General features: G+C 39.4%; 1 long non-coding RNA gene across 1 annotated transcript; it reads right to left on the minus strand.

Annotated features, from left to right (window-relative positions):
• Positions 1-1,263: 1,263 nt before the first annotated feature.
• Positions 1,264-18,691, minus strand: LOC129047008 (uncharacterized). Its single transcript, XR_008508935.1, has 3 exons — positions 18,487-18,691; positions 2,717-2,857; positions 1,264-1,449 (listed from the first exon to the last, which is right to left on the minus strand). It is a non-coding gene; the product is annotated as an uncharacterized LOC129047008 (long non-coding RNA).
• Between the last annotated feature and the right edge of the window lie 2,535 nt (positions 18,692-21,226).

Here is a 21,226-nt window from a genome sequence, read left to right on the forward strand (position 1 = left end):
ATCATATATCCATATTCCTAAATATCAAGCTAAGTATTTGACAGCAGAACTGATACAAAAAGTGGGTTTTTGCTGAAACAAGTTTCCTTTAATTCTGTCTGATTCTGAGGAGGAAATATGCCAAACCGAAGGAAGTTTTTGTTGGTTGGTTTGTTTTTCTTGTTTGTTTGTGGAATATTTCAGTCTAGTTTAGTTTATTTTACTTATCGTCTCTATTCAGTAGTATGGGAAGCAAAGGAAACAATTCTCCAATGAGATCTAGGTGGCACCTTACACTTCGTTTGAATGTATGGCATTTACTCCCAAATATTACTGACTCTGGTAAATTCTCTTGTAAAAGGGCACACGCAGAGCATAAACGTGGCTAAGAATTAATTAAAAAAATGCTTCTGACATTGCTTCATAACGAGATGCATATCATTCTGTCTGAGGTTAGGGTTTCTGGGTAGCACTGTATTAAAAGGAGCTGGTATCACTTTCTCATAATTTGTTTTAATTTTGTTTCTTATTAAAAAAATCCTTTACTTTTATAATTTCTTTACTATTATTCCGTGATGTGCAGGAGACAGAAAAGGTGAAGTTTCCAGGTACAGGCCCTGTTATAAAGTAGGAAAGAAGAAACAAAATTTAAAAGATAGACCTTCCCTTCCCTTCCCTTCCCTTCCCTTCCCTTCCCTTCCCTTCCCTTCCCTTCCCTTCCCTTCCCTTCCCTTCCCTTCCCTTCCCTTCCCTTCCCTTCCCTTCCCTTCCCTTCCCTTCCCTTCCCTTCCCTTCCCTTCCCTTCCCTTCCCTTCCCTTCCCTTCCCTTCCCTTCCCTTCCCTTCCCTTCCCTTCCCTTCCCTTCCCTTCCCTTCCCTTCCCTTCCCTTCCCTTCCCTTCCCTTCCCTTCCCTTCCCTTCCCTTCCCTTCCCTTCCCTTCCCTTCCCTTCCCTTCCCTTCCCTTCCCTTCCCTTCCCTTCAAATTTCCTTTGATCTTTGGTATTTCCTTCTCTCTTTTTTTGGTTCCTTCCTTCCTTCCTTCCTCTTTCTTTCTGTCTGTCTGTCTTTCTCTTCCAGTTAAAATATAATTATTTTTCATATAATCAGAGAATGGTCTGGGTTAGAAAATAATATTTTTCCACCCCTTGCCATGTCAGGGACACCTCCCAGTGTCCCAGTGTGCAGCCTGGCCTTGGGCAGTGCCAGGGATGCAGGGGCAGCCCCAGCTGCTCTGGGCACCCTGTGCCAGGGCCTGCCCACCCTGCCAGGGAAGAATTTCTTTCTTATATCTGATCTAACCTTCTCTCTGTCTGTTTAAAATCACTGCCCCTTGTCCTGTCCACACATGCTCTTGTACATTTTCTCTCTCTATTTTTACTTGCGTTTTTTACCACTACATGGCGTTTGTTGAAATCTTTGAAACACTGTTGAAATATTGCCAGAAAAGGTGTCCTTTCTGGATGTTTTGACCTGTACATGAGGAGAAAATTATGTTTAAGGTAGGTAATTTTGTACAGTCTTCTGTTGAATCAGTAACAATTATGTGTCTCCAACACTGCTCTATAAACCGTAAGTCGTTGCATTAACTTATTTTAGAGAAACAATATTTTTTTTTTAAAGATAAACAATATATTTTTTTAATTTTTGCAGTACTGCATAGATAGGAGTTTTATGGAACTTTTTCTCCGTTGGCAGAGTTGTGTTGGCATCAACACCAAACCATATTGCAGGATATCGTGCGTTAGAGGCTTCCGATTCCCACTTTACCAGCGAGGAGACATCTGGTTCATGACTTTTAGCATAGCATGCCTCTTGGTGCAGCGACAGCATCCTAAATCAGGCACAACAAAAGCTCACACTTGGAGACCAAAAAACCCATTTGCAGTATCACTAATTTCTAATTGAGCGTTAAAACCCAAATGGGTTGCGCTCGAAAAATGACAAACGCGTTTAAATCAGCACAACTCTGAGAAAAAAAGTCCAGTTTGGAGAAGTTAAGGTTTTAATCACTGGGGAGTTGCTACCCTAGCCATTGAGGTAATGTCCATCGTGGCCTGTATACCAGGAAACCAGACTCTGCTGCAGGAACTGACGCAGTGTGAAATGAAGATTAAAGCAAGGCATTGCTTGACACGTCATCCTCTGCCACAGCTCCGTGGGTACCGGTGGTCTCAACAATCTCTCCCCAGCAGTCTGATCCTGCTCCTGTGAATATATTCTCGAAGCATTCCCACAGAGGCTCTGAGATAAAGTGACTCTGGAAAGATAAGATTCTTAGTGCGTCCCTCAGTGGGTCCAACTTTAATTTCCTGAATAGATATCTCTCACACGAGATGTAAAGCCACTGCTGGAATTTTTTTCTTTTTTCTGATTGCCTTATGAATGATGACTGTTACTCCACCAAGGAGCCTCACTGCTTAGATGACCAGCTGAGACACAAGGAAAGGGAGGAAAAAGCCCACATCTAGACCTTTCAGATGCACCAGGTATGTGAGCAAACCCCTCTCCAGTGTGAAATGCAGCATGATGAAAACTCACCACGACCCTCAACATGACACACCTCATAAACATAAATGACAAAGTCTGTCAAGTTAACTGAATACTGTAAATTATTGCCGTGGGTGCATTTATTGCATACAATTAAACGGCTCTTTATGCTGTAAAGGACTCTCACAGGTTTACCATGAGGCCCAATTAATTTAAGGCCCACTTTGCAGATTCATGTTGTGTTTCTTACCAGTGCACAGAGCAAACAAGACTTGCAGAAACAACAAATCTTGTTTTCCATGGCTCCAAGGTCTAATTTTCCTTGTTTTATAAAGGCTGTTTAAAAGTGACAACTCTTGTTGTGTAGACAGCCAAGAAGAGAGGGGAAAACCTGTCAAAAAAAGAAAAAAAAAAACCAGTTTGCCTTCATTCAAGTTTGTTATTTCAATATCCAGTAAATGTGAATTTTGTCAAGTTTTAGCCAGCTTGGATGGCGGTTGGAGAAACCTGGTGTAGTTGGAGATATCCCTGACCATTGGAGTTGGATTGGAGGAGTTGGATTGGATGACCTCGGAAGGTTCCTTCCAACCCAAATCCCTCTATTAGTCAATCAGTGGAAGTGTTTAAGGACACTTGACTGGAAGAAGGTTGGAGAAAAGATCTTCATCGAGTTGAGGATGTCCAGCTGTGGCAGGGATGCTGGACTAGATGAAAAATAAAGGTCCTTTCCAATCCAAACCATTCCATGACTTGATGAAGGTGGGAGATTCCTCATCCTTGGAAAGGAGGGATGAGAATCTAGCCAATTCAAGGTCGGAGTTGAAGAGGCCTTTGAGCAGCCTGCTTTAGTTGAAGTTGTCTCTGACCACGGCAGAAATTTGAACTGGATGGCCCTCAAGGCTCCCTTCCAACACAAACCATGTCAGGATTCTGTGATTTTCTGCCTAGCAGGAGCACATTCCACAGCCCTAAAAGCTTCTTCTTCATCATTGACCAATGGTAGTAAAGGCAGAGCATAGAGGGATGGGATGGGCAGGATCCCCCATTCCATGTGGTTGGAACTTCTCCAGCACTTCAGGCAAGCCTCAGCAGGGCCTGGGGACACGGGGACTGCAGGTGTCAGCTGCAGGTCCCAGCTCCCACTGTGTCCTTACGTGTGTCCTCTCAGGCTGTGGATGGAGATCCCGAACAGTTCCTCCACCCAAAGGACCTCTGTAACCAACACAAGAGCAAATCTGTGCTCAAAGGCCAAGCACTGGAGCAGGGCCAGGTGCTGGCAGCCAGGAGTCAGGAAGAGGAGGAGAATTGGTGGAGAAAGCCCTTGCTGAAATCGTTGTGACACAGGCAGCAGGAAGCCAAGGCCATCCTGGACATTCCAACCTCCTGCTGTATCATCAGCACTCGTGCCTGAGGCCAGGCTGCCTGTCAGAGCAGAGCTGAGGGCAGGCAAATGAATCCATGGAGAAGGAGAAGGGAGAGAAAGAGGAGGAGATTCCATGAGAAGATCCTTGCTGGATTCTTAGAGGTAAAGATGTGGAAGCCAAGCCCACCCATTTTCAGGAACCCCTGAACTCTTTGCAGTATTATCATTATCAAACTCTGAGGCCACCTTGCACAAAGAGATGACCTCCAAGGAGCTGTGATGGCCAAGATCAAGGCCGAGATGGACAAAATCACTGAAACTGTGGGCTGGGAACTCCTGGCCGATGCTGGAACCAGCTCTGACTGCATGGACCTCTAAAGACAATCTGCTTGAGGAGCCTCTTAAATAAAATCTCAGATTAGATGAGTTAAGAGACATTCTGAAGACCTTCCAAGCGCGCCCTCAGCTGGAGAGGCCCTGTCTGGAATGAGATGAATAAGGCCAAGAGGATGGGGCCATGTTCAGTGCTGCCAGTGCCAGGATGAGCAGCAGTGGCCATCAAATAAAGGGCAGCGAGGTGCAGGGCAGCAGGAGGGAGAACTTGTGTCCATGGAGGGACAGCAGAGCCCTGGAACAGCTGCCCAGGGAGGGCCTGGAGTGTCCCTGGCTGGAGACATCCCAGCCCCAGCTGCACCTTCCTGGGGGATGGACCAGGGCACCCTGCCTGGGCAGGGCTGGGCTGGGGCAGCTCCAGAGGTTCTTTCCAACCCAAATATTCCGTGATTCTGTGATTCATTCGATCATGGAATGGTTTAGCTTGGAAAAGACTTCTAAGGTCATCAAACCCAACCATTACTCCAGTACTGCTGAACATTCCACTAAATCATGTCCCCAGGTGCCACATTCACACAGATTTTGAACGTGTCCAAGGCCACCACTGCCCTGGCCAGACTGTTTCAGCAATTATATTAAAGTCTTTAAAGTCTGTTGAATATAAATTGTATCTCATCACAGGCAAAAATACATTATCTTTTATCCTCCTTCTCCAGCATCACCACAAACAACACTTTTTACACGTCTTACCACCATCCAGGGGGATGTGGCTGCTTGGAGGATGTTGATTAACACCTAAACAATGAATGGTTTCTGCACTGAAATTTCTACAGTCCATGATCAAATCATCTCCTGTTTGTTTTCTTTTCAGTCTGCTAGAGTGGGAGATCCTGCATAGAGAGGATTTGGGAAGGGGCTTGTCTTTTTTTTTTTTTTGGATTGTCATCATCATCATCATCCTCGAGTGTTGTGGAATACCAGCAATGGAGGACACGATTTAAACTAGAAGTAAAGATTTAGGAGAATATTTTATCCTATATTCAATATAAGGACAATATTTCATGCAATGTGGCTGGAGAGGCCTTGGCACAGGGTGCCCAGAGCAGCTGTGCCTGCCCCTGCATCCCTGGAAATGTCCAAGGCCAGCTTGGATGGGGCTTGGAGCAACCTGGACAGTGGAAGACAGGGAGGTGGAGGGACTGATGGGCTTTAAGGTCCTCTCCAAGCCAAACCTTTCTGTCATTCTCTGATCCTACACCGTGAACAGGCTGCCCATCAGAGCAGGAATGTGTACATCCTTTTTAGGACACATTCAGAGGTTACGAGGGATGAGAAACTAGCCATTTAAAAAAATTATAGCTCTATGACATTGCCTTAGTGCTTTTACACAGTAGACAAAGTAAATTGAAACTTCTTTCAGCGTTCCTACAAGCAAAATGACTCCTCATATTTTACTATAGTTACCAGCGGAAGTCTTGGCTAACCTATTCTTTATTAAAATGTTCATTTTCCTTGTACTGCAGCGCCCCTGGCCTTGGCATATTTCTTGTGAGCTGCTGCTGGAAAGTTCTCTGTGCTTGGCAGAAGTCAAGAATTTATGAAGCGCCTCTAAGCAGCGCTGAAGCAAACAGCAAAAGCTGTTATCCTTAGTGCACTTTTGCAAGGCTATCTGTTAAAATGTGCGTTTGACCCGAAATCCGTGTTTGTGATTCAATAATAGTTTGATTTTTTCACAGGGAAGCAAGAGGAAAGGGAAGGGGAAAAGGAAGAGGAAGAAGGAAGTGAAGAGAAAGGGGAAAAGGAAGAAGAACAGTATAGGGAAGAGGAAGAGGAAATGGAAGAGGAAAGGAAGAGGAGAGGGAAGGGAAAGGAAAGGAAATTTCAAGGAAAGGAAATTTCAAGGAAAGGAAAGGAAATTTAAGGGAAAGGAAAGGAAATTTCAAGGAAAGGAAATTTCAAGGAAAGGAAATTTCAAGGAAAGGAAAGGAAAGGAAAGGAAAGGAAAGGAAAGGAAAGGAAAGGAAAGGAAAGGAAAGGAAAGGAAAGGAAAGGAAAGGAAAGGAAAGGAAAGGAAAGGAAAGGAAAGGAAAGGAAAGGAAAGGAAAGGAAAGGAAAGGAAAGGAAAGGAAAGGAAAGGAAAGGAAAGGAAAGGAAAGGAAAGGAAAGGAAAGGAAAGGAAAGGAAAGGAAAGGAAAGGAAAGGAAAGGAAAGGAAAGGAAAGGAAAGGAAAGGAAAGGAAAGAAGAAAGGAGAAGAACAAATGAATCATGTCCACGGATCAGCAGAGTATTCGGGAGTGGAATGATTGCATAAAGCACAGATCAGATGTTTCTTATCCAAGAGGTATTTTAAAACAAGTAGAAAAACAAGGGTGAATTGCCCTTGGCCTTGCTAAGCCAGGCTGTGATGTGCAGCGTAGGCCTGGGCCTCCATTATGATGGTGAATTTGCATAAGATCAGGAGCTTTCCCTCCAAAGCTGTGACAGCTTTGGTTCTGGGAAAAATGTGCATAAAATAAAGTTCAGCTGAAGTCACTGTCACAGGCAGACAGCGCAGGCAAACACCCATGGGGTGTCTGCTAAACAATTCTGCATTTCAGCCCACCAGGGTGGCTCGCTTGGGAGCAGCATCATTGCAAGTGCATTTTTCAATGACAGCAAGTTTGCGTATTAGAAATAATTCAACTTTTCTTGCTTACTCACCTTATCATGCTGGCTGCATACGGAGGGTGGTGTTTCAGAGGTGGGATTTTTAAGGTGGATTTTCCTATTACAAAAATGAAGTGGTCCCTGACACTCGCTAGAAAAGACTGGAGGTCAAATTCCTCAGCTTAGTTTGTTGCAGCTGAAAATATTGTGCTTTTTCTGTGTGAAGAATTCTCTATAATGCCAGCTGAAGTGTTTTTCTCCCAAAACTTTTGAGATGGTATCAAACTACCGTAGATTAAACAAATTACAGCCAGGTAGATGAGCAACCGGGTCTAGTGGAGAATGTCCCTGGCAGGGTCTGGATCTGGATGAGTTTTAGGGTCCTTTTCAAGCCAAAAAATTATATGACTCTATGAAATGAATTTAATGTTTCTGGGCCTGATCCTTCTGGCACAGATGGCCATAAAATAAATTTAACTCACAAGTGGTCAGTAGTCTCTCAGGACAGGATTAACTGAGTCCCAGGCTATATTTCTAAAGCTGTCCAGAGTTACCTCAATAATGCTGAAAGCTTTTCTTAAGAGGGACATTTTCAATTGATGGGGGAGTAGTGGTATCAAAAAATAAAAATAAATTAACCAAAAAGGTTATTTTCAAATCGAGTCAATTGCATTTAATTAAAAACCTCACGTTTAATTTAGTGGGGTTTGGATCACACTATTAAATTTTGTTGGTGGTAGGTTTGTTATTTTTGTTTCTTTGTTTGTTGGTTTTTGTTTTGTTTTGCCTTTTTTTTTTTTTACAGAGAATCAAGTCCAAAGTTTTTTCTGGAGGTTCGAAATGCTAAATAATTCGTTCCAGCACTCAAAGCAGTTCACTGACTGCCTAAATTACTTTTTAATGCTTCAGTATAGCTCCAAAAAGAGGCTGGCTGATTTATCAGTAAATGCACCTTTGTTGACAGCTGTTGTCCTTTCTGCACTACTATTTTTTGTAATGGTTTTCCTCCTTCTAGATGATTAGATGTCACAGTACCCTGGCTTTGGTAGCATATGTCCTAATAGAAAATAAACTATGTTCTGGGGAAAATGTATAATTTTACAGCAACTAATTCTGACCCCCAAAACTGGCTTCAGTGACTTTGTCTGTTTTAGGGACCAGGACATGGAAATAACCTCAAAAAATATGGGCAGTGCACATATTTTTTCCCAAATAAATGAAAACTTAAAGGCAAAGTTATTAGGAGCATATACTAATCAAAATACAGGCTGTCTTTTGAAATTCTTGCTAGTCAGATTCTTAGAGGAATCTGCTGTAGAAGTGGCATGATGATTTGTGAGTCTCTTATTTTTCCTTGCTTGTTTTTGAGAAATTCCTTCTCAGAATCTTTAATAGTCCTCCTCCTTTCCTTTTTTTTTTTTTTTCCCATTTCGCTTTTGCAACCATTCTGTTGAACAGCAGCTAGAGTTTGATTTCTAATGAGATCATTTGCCATGATTTATTGCTTGTTTTTTCTCAAGCCAGAACCTCTCACTTTGACTCACGCTGGATATTATTCAGTTGCTCAAATAGCTGCATTGAATTCGACTGGAATACTGAAGGACTATCAATGTTTCTACTCAATGAAAAAGCCAAGACTAGCAGGAACCATCCCTGTTTAAATTCCTGGTGTGAAATACTACAAAATCAAGGTGTGCAAAGGAAGCTAGAACCCATTTAGAGAATTACTGGACATCTGAGTTAATTCCTACAATTTCCAAATATTAAATACCAGGAGATGAGGTTCTCACATTTTAAAAAAAAAATGGCCCACAGATATTTTCTGCCTATGGCGAAATTTATGTTTTCTTATCTCATCTAAATCTATCAAACACCTCAATTCTGTACGTGATATTTATTGTCTCTTACCTCTCATCACAGCAGAACCTTGCAAATTAGATTTTCTTTTGTGTCTGTATTTAACTGTCTTCACTGAGGAAAAAATGTCACCCCTATCTGTGTTTTAGCTGGAGAAGGTATTAAGGTATATGTGATTATTTTCTTCTACTGTTCCACTTCTATTTTGCAACCATTTGCCACCTAATGCTGGCAAAATAATAAAAATAAAAGGTTGGTCTGTGAAAATGTTTTCAATTTAAAAGGCTATGTAACTGGCATAAGAAAAGAAATAAACAATAGGTATGAGTGGGAAGAGGGTCACTTCTCTCACTCAGATTTTAAGCTACTCTGAAAGGAAAATTTCAGCATTTCTTAAAATGTTGTTTTCCAATGTCTTAGTGCACTACAGTAACTGTCAAAATCCAAGTGGATAACATTTTGAGGGTATTTTTGCAAATAAAATGCATTTTTAATACTTTTCTTTTTCCCCCAAATAAAATGCATTCTTAATGCTTTTTTTTTTTCCAGTTGACTCCTCGAATAAGAACCCAATATATCGATCCAAAAGACTCTTTCAGGGGAAATAAATGGCAAGCAAACATGTCATGCACACCTGCTGCCAACTGCCTTAAACAAACTATGGTAAACTTCAAACTAAAACAGGGTGGTTTGGATAGATATCAGGAGAAAGTTCTTTATTTGGAGAGTGGGCAGGCCCTGGCACAGGGTGCCCGGAGCAGCTGTGGCTGCTCCTGCATCCCTGGAATTGTCCCAGGCCAGGCTGGATGGGGCTGGGAGCAGCCTGGGATGGTGGAAGGCGTCCCTGCCATGGCAGGGGTGGCACTGGATGGGATTTAAGGTCCCTTCCAACACAATTCTCTGATCATGATTCTATGTTTTTACAATAATTAAAGCTGGTGCTAACTACACAGAATAAATAAATAAAAGTTTCTTTTTTTTTTTTTTTTTAATGACTGAGAGAGATTAAAAAGATAAAAGTTACTGATTTGTGCTTTAAATCCTAAAAGGCGGAGAGGTGCTGTGGTTTTCGCCTTTGTGCCCTGGGGGCTGGATGAACAGATGTATCTGGACAAATCAAAGACCAAACAGCACCAATATCCTGCTCCCTCTCGTGTTCTCCGTTGGATATCTGGACAACTAATGACTATTAATGACTATGAATGACTATTAATATTCAGTTTATAACCAAATTCCGTATGTAGGTTCTGCTACTTGCAGCGCTTAGCTGCCTGTGGTACCTGCAGAGGTGGTTTCGGAGATGAGTAGTTAATTGGATCCCAGAAGATTACCAGTGGTTTTTTGTAAATCTTAAATTTTAAGATGCAATTTTAATCTTAATTAATTAATTTAAGCTCCCCTTGAGCTCAGACTTTGGGGTCCACTCCATGCCACTTCTGACCCGCTGTGCGACAGCTCCTTGAGCTGGAAAAATCTTTCATGCTTGGCAAGGTATTCACTTCCAATCCAGAATTACTTATTTGTTTGTATTTGTCTTTCTTTAGAAGTGAAACCACATCATCCAACTTAATTTCTCACTGCCAATGTTATTTCTAATCCTCTCCCCTCCACTGCAGGATAGGATGTAGAATTCAATTTATACCCTGTTCAGTATTTCAGTACATTAAATCTGAGTATCAAAGGATCTATTTTCTTTCTATACAACAGTGCAGTCCACAGAATTTTAATATTTCTTCTTTCTATTTCTTCCTTTTTCCAACTATTCTACAGTTTTCTAATGTAAAGTACATTAAACTGCCCTTTAAAAAATTCTTATCTTCCCATTCAACAGCTGTAAGAAAAAGATATTTGGAATTATTATTGCTAAAAATATATAGCAAAAAATAGTAATAATGCCAAGATTGTTTAAGGCTCAGTGTATGATTTACCCTCTCACATTTACACTTCCATGAATTTCAGGTGAACTTTAGCCTGAGAAACACTCTAAGTTACAATATAAATATGGAATAGAAGGTAAGGATTTAGCTTCACAGTATTTTAATAAAGTGACATTGAATTATACTGAAGAAGCAATATTATGAATAAACAAAAAAGCAAATTTTCGTAATGGAGAATCATGCTTTTACATTTAACCAGTATCTCTGAATTGTAGCATTCAGTATCCATTACATGAAATAGAAAATAAGATTCATAACCATGAGTTGAAACTAATTTGCAAGACCAGATTTTCATGTTAGTGTTTTCAGAAAACAACCATTCTTTTAAAATTGAGCAGTAATGTAACATCTTATATCATTTTTGATTTTAATTAAATTTTTAATGTGTACTGCTTCATTTCCTCGCATTTATTCTTGCCACAAGTTGATTTTAGGCAGTTCTTGAATTATTTTTTTTTTTTTTTTACCCTTGGGATCAATTTGTTATTAAAAAATTATAATATTACATACTGGGAAAAAAACCATTTGCAAATGAAAATGACTTTCTACTTTTAGTCTTTCTGATAAGTTCCTTTAGTAAATATTGCAGTATCAAATACTGAAATGGATGATCACTTCTGGAAATCAGTGTTTCATACGTGGTTTTGATGCAAGAGAATTTGTCACAGTGAGATCTTTGCTTGTCCAAGCACATTGTACACGGAGCTTTCTGAATTTCCTCCGGAGGACACAAATCATTCTGCCAGAGGGAGAAAAAGGAAGCTCAGTTATGTGTAGGATAAAACGAATCTTTGTGTTTAAACCAGATAACGTTGAATGAATGCAAGTAAAACACTGAACACGCAATGCAGAAATACTCTGGTGAAAGCCTGGAATTGCCTTTTACTTCTGTGTAAGACTAAAAAATTGGTGACACATAGTGCAATAATTCCCCCCAAAAAACAGATCGCACAAACATGTGTGACAATACAGGCTACTGGGCAGCAAAATGCTGCTGAGAATGAGGACAGATTTAAATCTGCACAAAAATCCGGGGCAGCGCCAGAACCTTTAATGGCGAGGTAATTTCATTTCTTCAGACACAGCGCAGCAATGCATCTTTACATCGTCAATAGGTTTTTTTGATTACCGCTACTGAGGCAGGCTGCAAATGCCATGGAACTGTACTCCGAGGCACAATTCCTGCATCTTGTGGCGGCTCTTCTGGAGGCTCAATCACCCAAACATCTCCTCCAAACCCCTACAGAGGCCTCATTTTATCCCTGGGTTTGAAGGGTCCCCAAGCCAAGGAAGACGCAGTGAAAAAAACCCTTGTGTTGTAGCTTCTAATTAAAAACCTGAGAAACTTCATAGCTTGGATTTCCACCTGCCATCCATTAACACTGCATACAAAGAGTAAAACCACCACCACCAAAATAAAATTCCCCTCCTATAAATGTCTGCTTGATTCAGTAGAAAGTGGCTGCATCATTTGCTCATAAAATCTGCTGCCTCTTAGCTGCTTGGTTCCTGCAATTTCTAGAAAGTTCCGAAGCCTTTCCCTCTGGTACAAAAGCCTCTTTCATGATGAATTATTTTCAGTCAGACAGCCCAGAGATTCAGATTTGAACTGATCTCTGTGCTTATTGCTTGACTCCGAAGATTAAATGAAAATCGAGCCGAGATTAGGCTCGCCACTCTGTGCCTGAGCTCAGTTTCCAGTGGAAGGCTGAAAGCAGCTATTATTGCTCCCCCATCCTAAAAGGCTGGATGGGTGCTTAGCAAGTTCTGTAATAAAGCACACAACTCTCCTTTTTTTTTCCCCCCCCCTTATCTCTTCCCCATAATGACATACAGTTCATTTTGTTGCAGTTTATTGGCAGGCATGGTAGATTTGACCAACAAAATCAATACCTAGTGCTGGATCCAGCGCATTCACGGGGCAATTTGGAGACTTTGCAGGAGTTTTATGTTAAGAATTTGCAGAAGAGATACAGTGCCCTGGTAACAAGAAACAAATCTTGGACCTTAGGCTTATCCCAGCTGTAGACAGGAGGAACTGGACAGACACATTAATAAAGTCTACTAAACCATTTTGGATCTGAAAAGTGCACATATATTGTTGCCCTATCTCTAAATTCTCTTTCTCTGCCTGTCTCTGGGCTTGACATAACAATTTTTATTTCTTCTTCAGGGAAAAACGCACTTAAATTGCTGTTTCATCTGTATTCCAGAGTCCTTAGGTCAATGTTCACAGCATTTTAGAAACAGGAGTTTTATAACTTTTGAGCTGCCGCAAGGATTTTTTAGGTATTTTGAACAAAAAGAGGCAAGGAATAAAAACACAAAATATTTAGGTTTTTAAAAAAATTGTGTGGAAAATAATATTTTTTTACCCTTCTAGGCCAAAAGCAATTTCATAGCTAGATATCACTGGCATTCACATTATTTTTCCAAAATTACTATAAAATATATGCAAGCACGTAAGGGAAGCAATCTAGAGATTCCTATGATTTTTTAAAACTCCTGAAATATCTTAAAGTAAAAAATCTCTATGTGTGAGGAGATACTTGTAAAGAAAATAAGGCAGAACAAACACTGGGGCAAGCACAGTGAACTAAGCTCATTTAGAAAAAGAAACCAGCCATAAACCAAAGCTAATGACCACAAAAGTCAAGAGTCACCAAGAGAAACTGATACAGATTCTGATTTAGGGTCCAGCTCAGTAAAAAATGGATGGAGGACAGGAAAGTCACAAACCCCTGATTTCAGTAAGGACTATGTTATTAATCTAAAATGCGTTTTTAAAAGCAGATTTTTTTTCCCCACCCCTCATGTTGTTCTTCACCAAAAATTAGCAAAAAATGTGGCCAACTTTATCCCTGAGGAATATTTTTCTCAGAGGGGCTGACTGAATTTCAGTGATAACTCAACATATCTATTTTTTTTCTGTTTCTTTTGTTTCCTTGTGAAGGAAAGCAAGTACTAATTCTTGATATCTACACTGGTTACCTCATACATATCCTGATATTAAGTAGTCTCTTGCTTTATGGCATTTATATGGCAAAAGAAACACATCTTGCCTTAAAATTGGCTTCTGGCAAATGCCACATCCCTGATTCAGTGTTGGAAAATGCAAGGAAAATTAAAATTGACAAAGCCAATAAGTACATGATAAACTTTTTTCCAGTAAGGTGCGAACATGTATTGAGTTTGATCTTGCCAATATTTGCAAATATTCTGTTTGAGAAAGAAAAAAACAAAACCAAAACAAAGGAAAACAACATAAAAAACAAAATGAAACAAACAATCCAAAAAAAATCCGACAACAAAAAGCCCCACAGCCCCTTCCTAAACTCCCACAAGTTTGTACTGACAAATACTAACCATCCTCAACAATAGATATGTTACCACGTTATGGCGTTTTGTTTTTCTACTGTCTTTTTGCAACAAACATTTTTAGTTTAAACATAGGGTACTTTTTGCCATTATGATGCAGGGGATTTTTTTGGTAAGGGGTTAATCTTTTGCTCTGAAAATATATGTGTGCATATATATATATATATATATATATATACATATATATATATACCACAGTTTTTCTACCAAAGAAGTAAAATATTACTAAAATAACAAAATCCTGCATTATAAGACAGTAAAACAGTGACACATCGGAAAGCAGAGATTCTGACCAGCTGAAATGTGATGGATTCAGGAGAACTGGAACAAGAAAAGGCATTTCCTGGGTCTGTCTGCGACAGCAGGGACAAATGTGACAATAAGGATAATCAACAAAAACTTGATTTAAAGTTCCAAGTTGTTTTAGAACTGGAGGCTTTAAAACAGGGTGTTAACATGAAGGGCCTCTGACTTGGAAAAATCTTTCATTTCAGCCTGATTGCTTGGATTTAATGACTGATAAAACAACATTTTCTCCCTCTATGTGCAAGTGTTCAGAGTTACAAAGAGAGAATGAGGCATGGGCTTCTCTTCTTTTTATGATGTGCTCATAATTTCATAGTTTTCATGACTGGGAATCAAATTTGCCAAGCTCTGGTTTCAAAAGCCTGCTTTTCACACAGATAAGTGAGAGAAAACAAACAAAAGAACAAAAACCCCAAACTTTTGAGCCAAGCTTGGCTTATCAGGGGCCTGAAGGTCCAGGTTTTGATCCTTCCCACAGAGAGAGAGAGAGAGCCCAAAGTGGTGAAGCTCTTTCCAGGAGTTTTGAGCTTTGCTCTGTGATCAAATCACTCTAAAATTATTTGTAAAGCAGCCAGTCAGCTACAAGTTAGTGCTCCTGTTCAATGGGAAGTGGCTGTAAAAACTGTGTATGTCCGTTTTACAGGAGTAAAGTAAACTCCGTTTTATCAGCAAAAATACAAAGAACAAAAAACAAAAACAAAACAAAACAACAACAAGAACAACAACAAAAAAACCCCAAAAACCCACAAAAAAAAAACCCCAACAAAAAACAAAAACAAAACCAAACCACTTAGCATAAATCAATTCTCTAAAAAAGATTGAACTAATTGAGGTAATATTTGGCAACTGTCTTTTGCCCAGAAATTTGTGGGGTCTTTTACCTTCCAAGAAAAACAGATTTTTAGCAATATTAAACCATTTAACTAGATTTATAATGCATTTTTGTTGTCTCCAGATGGACAGAGATCCTCAGTCTCTAGAGATATCAAGATGCCAGGGTGATATGCAGAAGATTAAAATAAAGACAAATAAAAAACCTTCAACTTTCTGTGCCAGACAAACTGACCAGGGCCTGTTCTAGGATTAAATAGAAATAGTAATTGTTCTTGAACACAGAATTTACAGAGATTGCGAAGCTTTGCCAAAAATCCTCCCCTCTGAATCTTAACCTGCTTCCTCATGGCAATCTATTTGTTTAAACTGCACAGAATTTATCCTCAAGTAAATAAATTAATGACTGCTGACCACACATCATAATAGAGTTTTCCACTTTAAAGTGAACTGTAGTGTAAAAAATTATCAGCTATTGATAAAGTACAGACTTTAAAAAAAAATATTGAAAAATGATTTGGCAATTTTATTCTGCTCTCTTCTGCCAACCCATCTGAGGTAGAAAAGATAAAAATAAAAAAAGCAATTTTGAAGTGTAAACGAGAGGCTCAGCCCATCAGAAGCTGAAAGTGTGGGGGAAATAAATGCCTTAAGCAAATTCAATTTTAACTTGGATGAGAATTCCCTCATCAGTTGCAACAGGAAAACACGGACAAACTGTGGGCCAAATCTCCATTAGGTGATGGGTGCTTTTAATGTTTGGAAGTACATTAAAAATATCCCTTTTTTTTTTTTTAAATTTTTAATCCCTTGGGTCTTTTTTGATCCTGGGTTTTTATAATTGCTGAATGTTTGATGAATGAAATATATTTATTTTTTTCGTCTCGTACTCTGAATAAGCAGTTATATGTCTGCCATGTGTTTGACAAGTATTGAAGAGATTTGCTCCTAAATGTTACACTTCACTGAAGTTAGGAGCGCATGCAGATCCTCTGCTGTGGGTTCATGCAATTTTAATTTTTTTCTTTAATTACTTTGGAAACCCAACAATTCTGTATGAGTACTTCAAAATGAAAAAAAAATGCTTTTATGCTTTTTATCACTAAGACTTAGGCAACTTGAGAGATCAAATGAGTCATAATCTGGAATTCACTGAAGGCTTTTCTTTTCTTTCTTCTTTTACCGTAAAAAGAAATGGAGATTTGTTTCTGTTTGGCTAATGAAAAATACATTTGAAAAGAGTAAATATTCATTGAAGCAATATGATTAAATGCATATAATAATTTAAAACAAGTCATGCCGATTGAGGTCTAGCATTACAAAGTAATGCTTCCCAGCTTGCTAAAAAACTTCCTTTAAAGTTAATTCTTGTCTATCTTGTCAGTGTAAGCCTCCATTTTCTTGATCAGTGTAACTTGTGTAACCATGCAGACACTGCTTCTTATGCAAAACTTCATATTCAGTGAAGTTTTATACCATTTATTCACTGCTATTTAGTCATTACATTTCCTGTTTCATCTTGTTTTTATTAGAAAACACCCAGATTTTGGTGTTTTGTTTGACAGGCTGCCCAGACGCGCATGGGAGGCTTTTTCAAAGACCAATTTTTTTATTTCTTACCCATTTAAGTGCTGAGACAAAGTGGCTCCCCAGTCATTTGGTTTGAGGAATTTTTTTCAGAGAAAGATGCGCCCATTGCAATTCTGCACGGTTTCAAGTGTGTGGATGCGTTCAGCAATTGTTTTTGGGGGGAGCCACGTGGGTCATTTTCAGTGTCGGCCTAATTTCCCTAAAGTCTTTCCTGGATCAGCCGCTGGGGTGGAACTACCACAATGTACAATGTGCCAATATAGTAAACGTAATAATAAATGTCATATAATATTTAAACCCATAAAATAATGCAATAATAACCTTATTAAAAGATTCTTCTATTTCATTTTTTTTGTGAGTTCAGAAGAGGCAAATGACACCTGGGAGGTTTCAGCCTCAAAGCCCAGGCTGGGAACACTCTAGTTCTGGTGTTTCAGACCTAAGCAAGAATGTGAAATTTCTCTGTCTCTTTCCAGTTCTACCAGCTAATCTATAACTAAAATAAAAAATAATGATAAAAAAAAAAAAAAAAGTAAAAAAGAAAAAAAGGAAAAAAGCCTAATTACTTTGACTTATTCTATTATTTTAGACCCCTTGTGTCTACACTGGTGCAGCTGGTTGTATACAGCACTCTGATTCATAGAATCACAAATAACATTTCAAGACCCTTTTTTCAGTTTCCAACCATTTTGTGAAAAGAAGTGCAGTAACATCCACTGTAAACAATGTTGTCAGTGGAGCAGGGACTCTAAACCAGGTAAAAATACAGCTTCCCATGAAGACAAAATGTTTTAAAAATATCTATTTGTCGTCTAAGAGAGTAGAAGTGTTTCGCAAAAACTCAACTGACGGTGTCCACTAAATATCCTGCAAATTTTGTATGGTCACCAGAGTTTTGGGTTGGGTAGTGGTAACAATTGGTCCCAGCTTTAACTACTAGAAACTGGTGGGGTTTGTTTTGCTTTCAGGTTTCTTTTTAATTTGTTTGGGTTTTTTAAATTTGTTTTTTTTTTTTTTTAATTTGTTTTGTTTTCAGGTTTCTTTTTCGTTTGTTTGGGTTTTTAAAATTTGTTTTTCTTTTAATTTTGTTTGCTTGGGGTTTTTTAATTTCTAATTTGTTTGGGTTTTTTCATTTGTTTGGGTTTTTATAATTGCTGAATGTTTGATGAATGAAGGTTTTTTTTTTTTTGTTTTGGTTTTGTTTTTTTGGTTTTTTTTTTTTTTTTTTTTTTTTTGTGTGTGCATTTTTTTCCCTCATTATTAATTCTCTGGTTTCTCATTTGTTTCTCTAGGCCACATTTTCCCATTTAAATTGCAGCTCTTTGCGTTTGTACTTTTAATCATCAGGCCCACACAGAGAAGCTTTTGTTGAACAGGTGAAGAACCATTTTATTAGTTTATTTATCAAATGGAAACACAGCTTACAGCTGTGGTGGGCATTTTGCCCTGGAACTTGAATAGTATTCAGTGGTACAATGAACTGTTGTATCGCTGCATCTGTAACACAATGGAAGAATTTGGGATTTGTTCATCAGTGATTTGGTAATGGTAAAATACAATTAAAATAAGTCCTATGCAATTATTAGGTGAAAACAAGTAAGAGGCCTCATCTTTCTACATTCATTCTTTAGTAGATATCACAAAAATAGCTGGATACTAGGGTCAAAAGGCTAAGAAAGTGTTTTCTCCTTCACATTGAAATTTAGGAAGTAAAAAACTGTGTATTAGAAGTAAACTTTCTAATATTTGAAAAACACGTTGAGATAAAATCACCTTACCTGCTGCCACCAAGCAATCAGCACTCATCTCACTTAAACCTTCTTACTCTGCTGCTACACCCAACCTTATTTTCCAGCTGCTGCTCGTAAAGGAAGATTATAAGGAGAGATTTTTCTGAAGGACGACTTTGCCGGTCACCAGCTCTCCTAAAGCCCTTGGAATTATGAGTGCTCACTCATTTTTCCCCCCCGCCACCATTTGCAGAGGACGCGAGGCCGCGATCGTGACCTTGAGCCACGGAAAATAATTTGCACAACAGGTGCAGCAGCGCCAAAAAAGGGTACACCATGGATAACTTCATACCCACAGACAGTGATTCATGCGCTACTTTGGCGCCAGGGAATTTAGGAGAATAATAAGGTGCCTGCTTTTACTTTTAAAGGACACTGACATGCAGGAGGTGATTGATTACAATGGGGAGAATTGCATAATACAACGTCTCCTCCTGGCTAGATAAGTGTATTAAGAATGTGAGAAAGAGCAGTGGGTGGTATATAGCAAAATAAATGTGAGCTCACGGCGCAGGAAAAGTGGAAAGCAAGCAAATGCCTCTCCTATTTTTCTGACGTGCACACAGGGAGAGTTTCAGCTAAGAAATGTCAGGGCGAATAGAGCTGTCCTGCCGCAGAACTGGTTGTGAATCCACCCAAATAGCACCACAATTATCTGCACTTTGCATTAGAGTGTGAAAAGCCCTAGTCCCCAAAATCAAAGGCTGGATCCTGACTCCAAAATGGAACTGTAATGTAAGGCACTGTAGGAAATGCTGTGTGAATAACGACAAAAGAGGAAGCTTAAAAGCAACCAGAGAGCACAGGCTGCTGTGGTGATAGCTAGCAATTCCAACAGCAGAGTTTCGCAGTATTTCAGTGGAAACTGTGGCAAAGATAATTTTCCTTTCCCTCTTCCAGTGTTGGCAGCCATTCCAAGGGCCATGCAGGAGAAATTGTCAGGATATTTGACTTGAAAGAGCTTTTTGGAGCATCTTCTCAATGTACTTGTGGTAACTCTTATCCGAGGGTTTGAGGCAGGAAAAGCTGCAAATATCAGTAAATTATTGGCGTGGAATTCATCCTTTTATCCTGCTCTTTGTAACAAAAACGATTTTTTGGCAGTATTTGAATCTGGTGTGCGCTGGTGCTCTTGGGAGGTAATTTTCTTCTTGGTAGCTGGTACAGTGCTGTATTCTGGATTTAGGATGGAAAAACTGGTCGACTTCGATGCATACTCCTCAGTGAACACTAAGAAGGGACAAGAGTAAAGGGAAAATATGGGAATTATGCAAGGAGAGTGAGCAATGCATGCAAGGAGAAGTGACAAAAACGATGGCCACTTTTTTTTTTTTTTTCCACCCAGAAGGAAAGAGGTCTGTGTCAAGCAGAGAGATAATTTTTTAATCTGCATGAAAAGGATAGCTGAACTCAATGGTAAATTAGGTTACCTGGAGATAATGAACAAAAGCGAAAAGGACAATAAATCAAGAAGAGTGCGAGCAACATTCTCTAGATGAGATTGCAGCTGGGGGAGGATGAGAACAAACTGAACTTTGACGAGGCACGTTTTGGTGGAGTGCAAGAAGCCGCGATGGAAATCTCCTAAAGCGCCTCTGGATTCTAACTTCATTGGCAACAGAGAGAGATACAAACCCAGACAGCCACTCCTAGCAGCGCCTCTCACAGGCATGGAAGGGAGATAAGGCAGTGCCATGTACGGGGAGATTTATATTGTCTGTCTGTCCTTTTCCATTACTCACGCACGTTCTCAGGCTGAAGGGGGGAGCTCTCTTTGGCACCGTAAATTACCAGCTTACAAGCATCCATCCTGCCGTTTGTACACCCTGAGCAGCCCTGCACCGCCTGGAGAAGTTTTTTTGATCTCACTGGAACTCCTCGTGGGTCTTTCGCTGAAGATCTGACTGCTTACAACCCCATTGCTATGATCATTCAATTTAAGGCCGTTATTTTCTGTCAGAGTTACAAGCAGTCCTCCAATACCTTTGCCTCAGCTGAGAAGCAGAGCGCGAGATAAAGAGCAGAAAGACTTATTTATGTGCTCATTTATGCATTTATTTATTTAGAATGGTGTTGAATTATTTAGATATTTTAGAACATATTTCGCTCAGGAAAAAAAAAAAAAAAATCACTTCCAAGTTGCCTACAACTAAATCAAATATTGAACAACCGGGAAGATCAGCTACAGTTTAAATAATAAGAGATTGCAGTTTTTAATAATTTGTTCCTTTGCAGAAGCCTTTGTAAAAATTCGCTGTAATCTGGGACAGGCAGGGAGTTCAGAAGGAATTATTTGTAAAAAAAAACCCATAAGAATGCTTGGAAGAGCTCCCATTGTATTTTCATCAGGGTTTTTGCTCTCCCACCCTTTTCTCCTTCCAACACCACACCGAAATCTCAGTCCTTATTTTTCTGGAGCTGTTTTGAGGTTGGAAAAAGAAAGGGGGAAAAAAGGAACTTATAACTCGCACTTCGTTTCCCATTGGAAACATTAAATTTTCTCTTTCCTGCCCAAAAAAGAGACTGGATTTTTAGAAGCACATTCAGTTCATGATACCGGCTTTGACGGAGAAAAAGACATCAAAATATGAGAGTGATCCTCAATAGTAATGGCACCAAGTCATGAAATGGTAAAAACAACAACTTTTTTCTTTCTTTTTTCTTTCTCCCTTGCTCACCTTTTGACAGCAAAGTTTATGTAGAATTTTAGGAAAGGCAGGGAAGAGTT

This window comes from Molothrus ater, chromosome Z (genome assembly GCF_012460135.2).
Source record: "Molothrus ater isolate BHLD 08-10-18 breed brown headed cowbird chromosome Z, BPBGC_Mater_1.1, whole genome shotgun sequence".
Lineage (NCBI taxonomy): Eukaryota > Metazoa > Chordata > Aves > Passeriformes > Icteridae > Molothrus > Molothrus ater.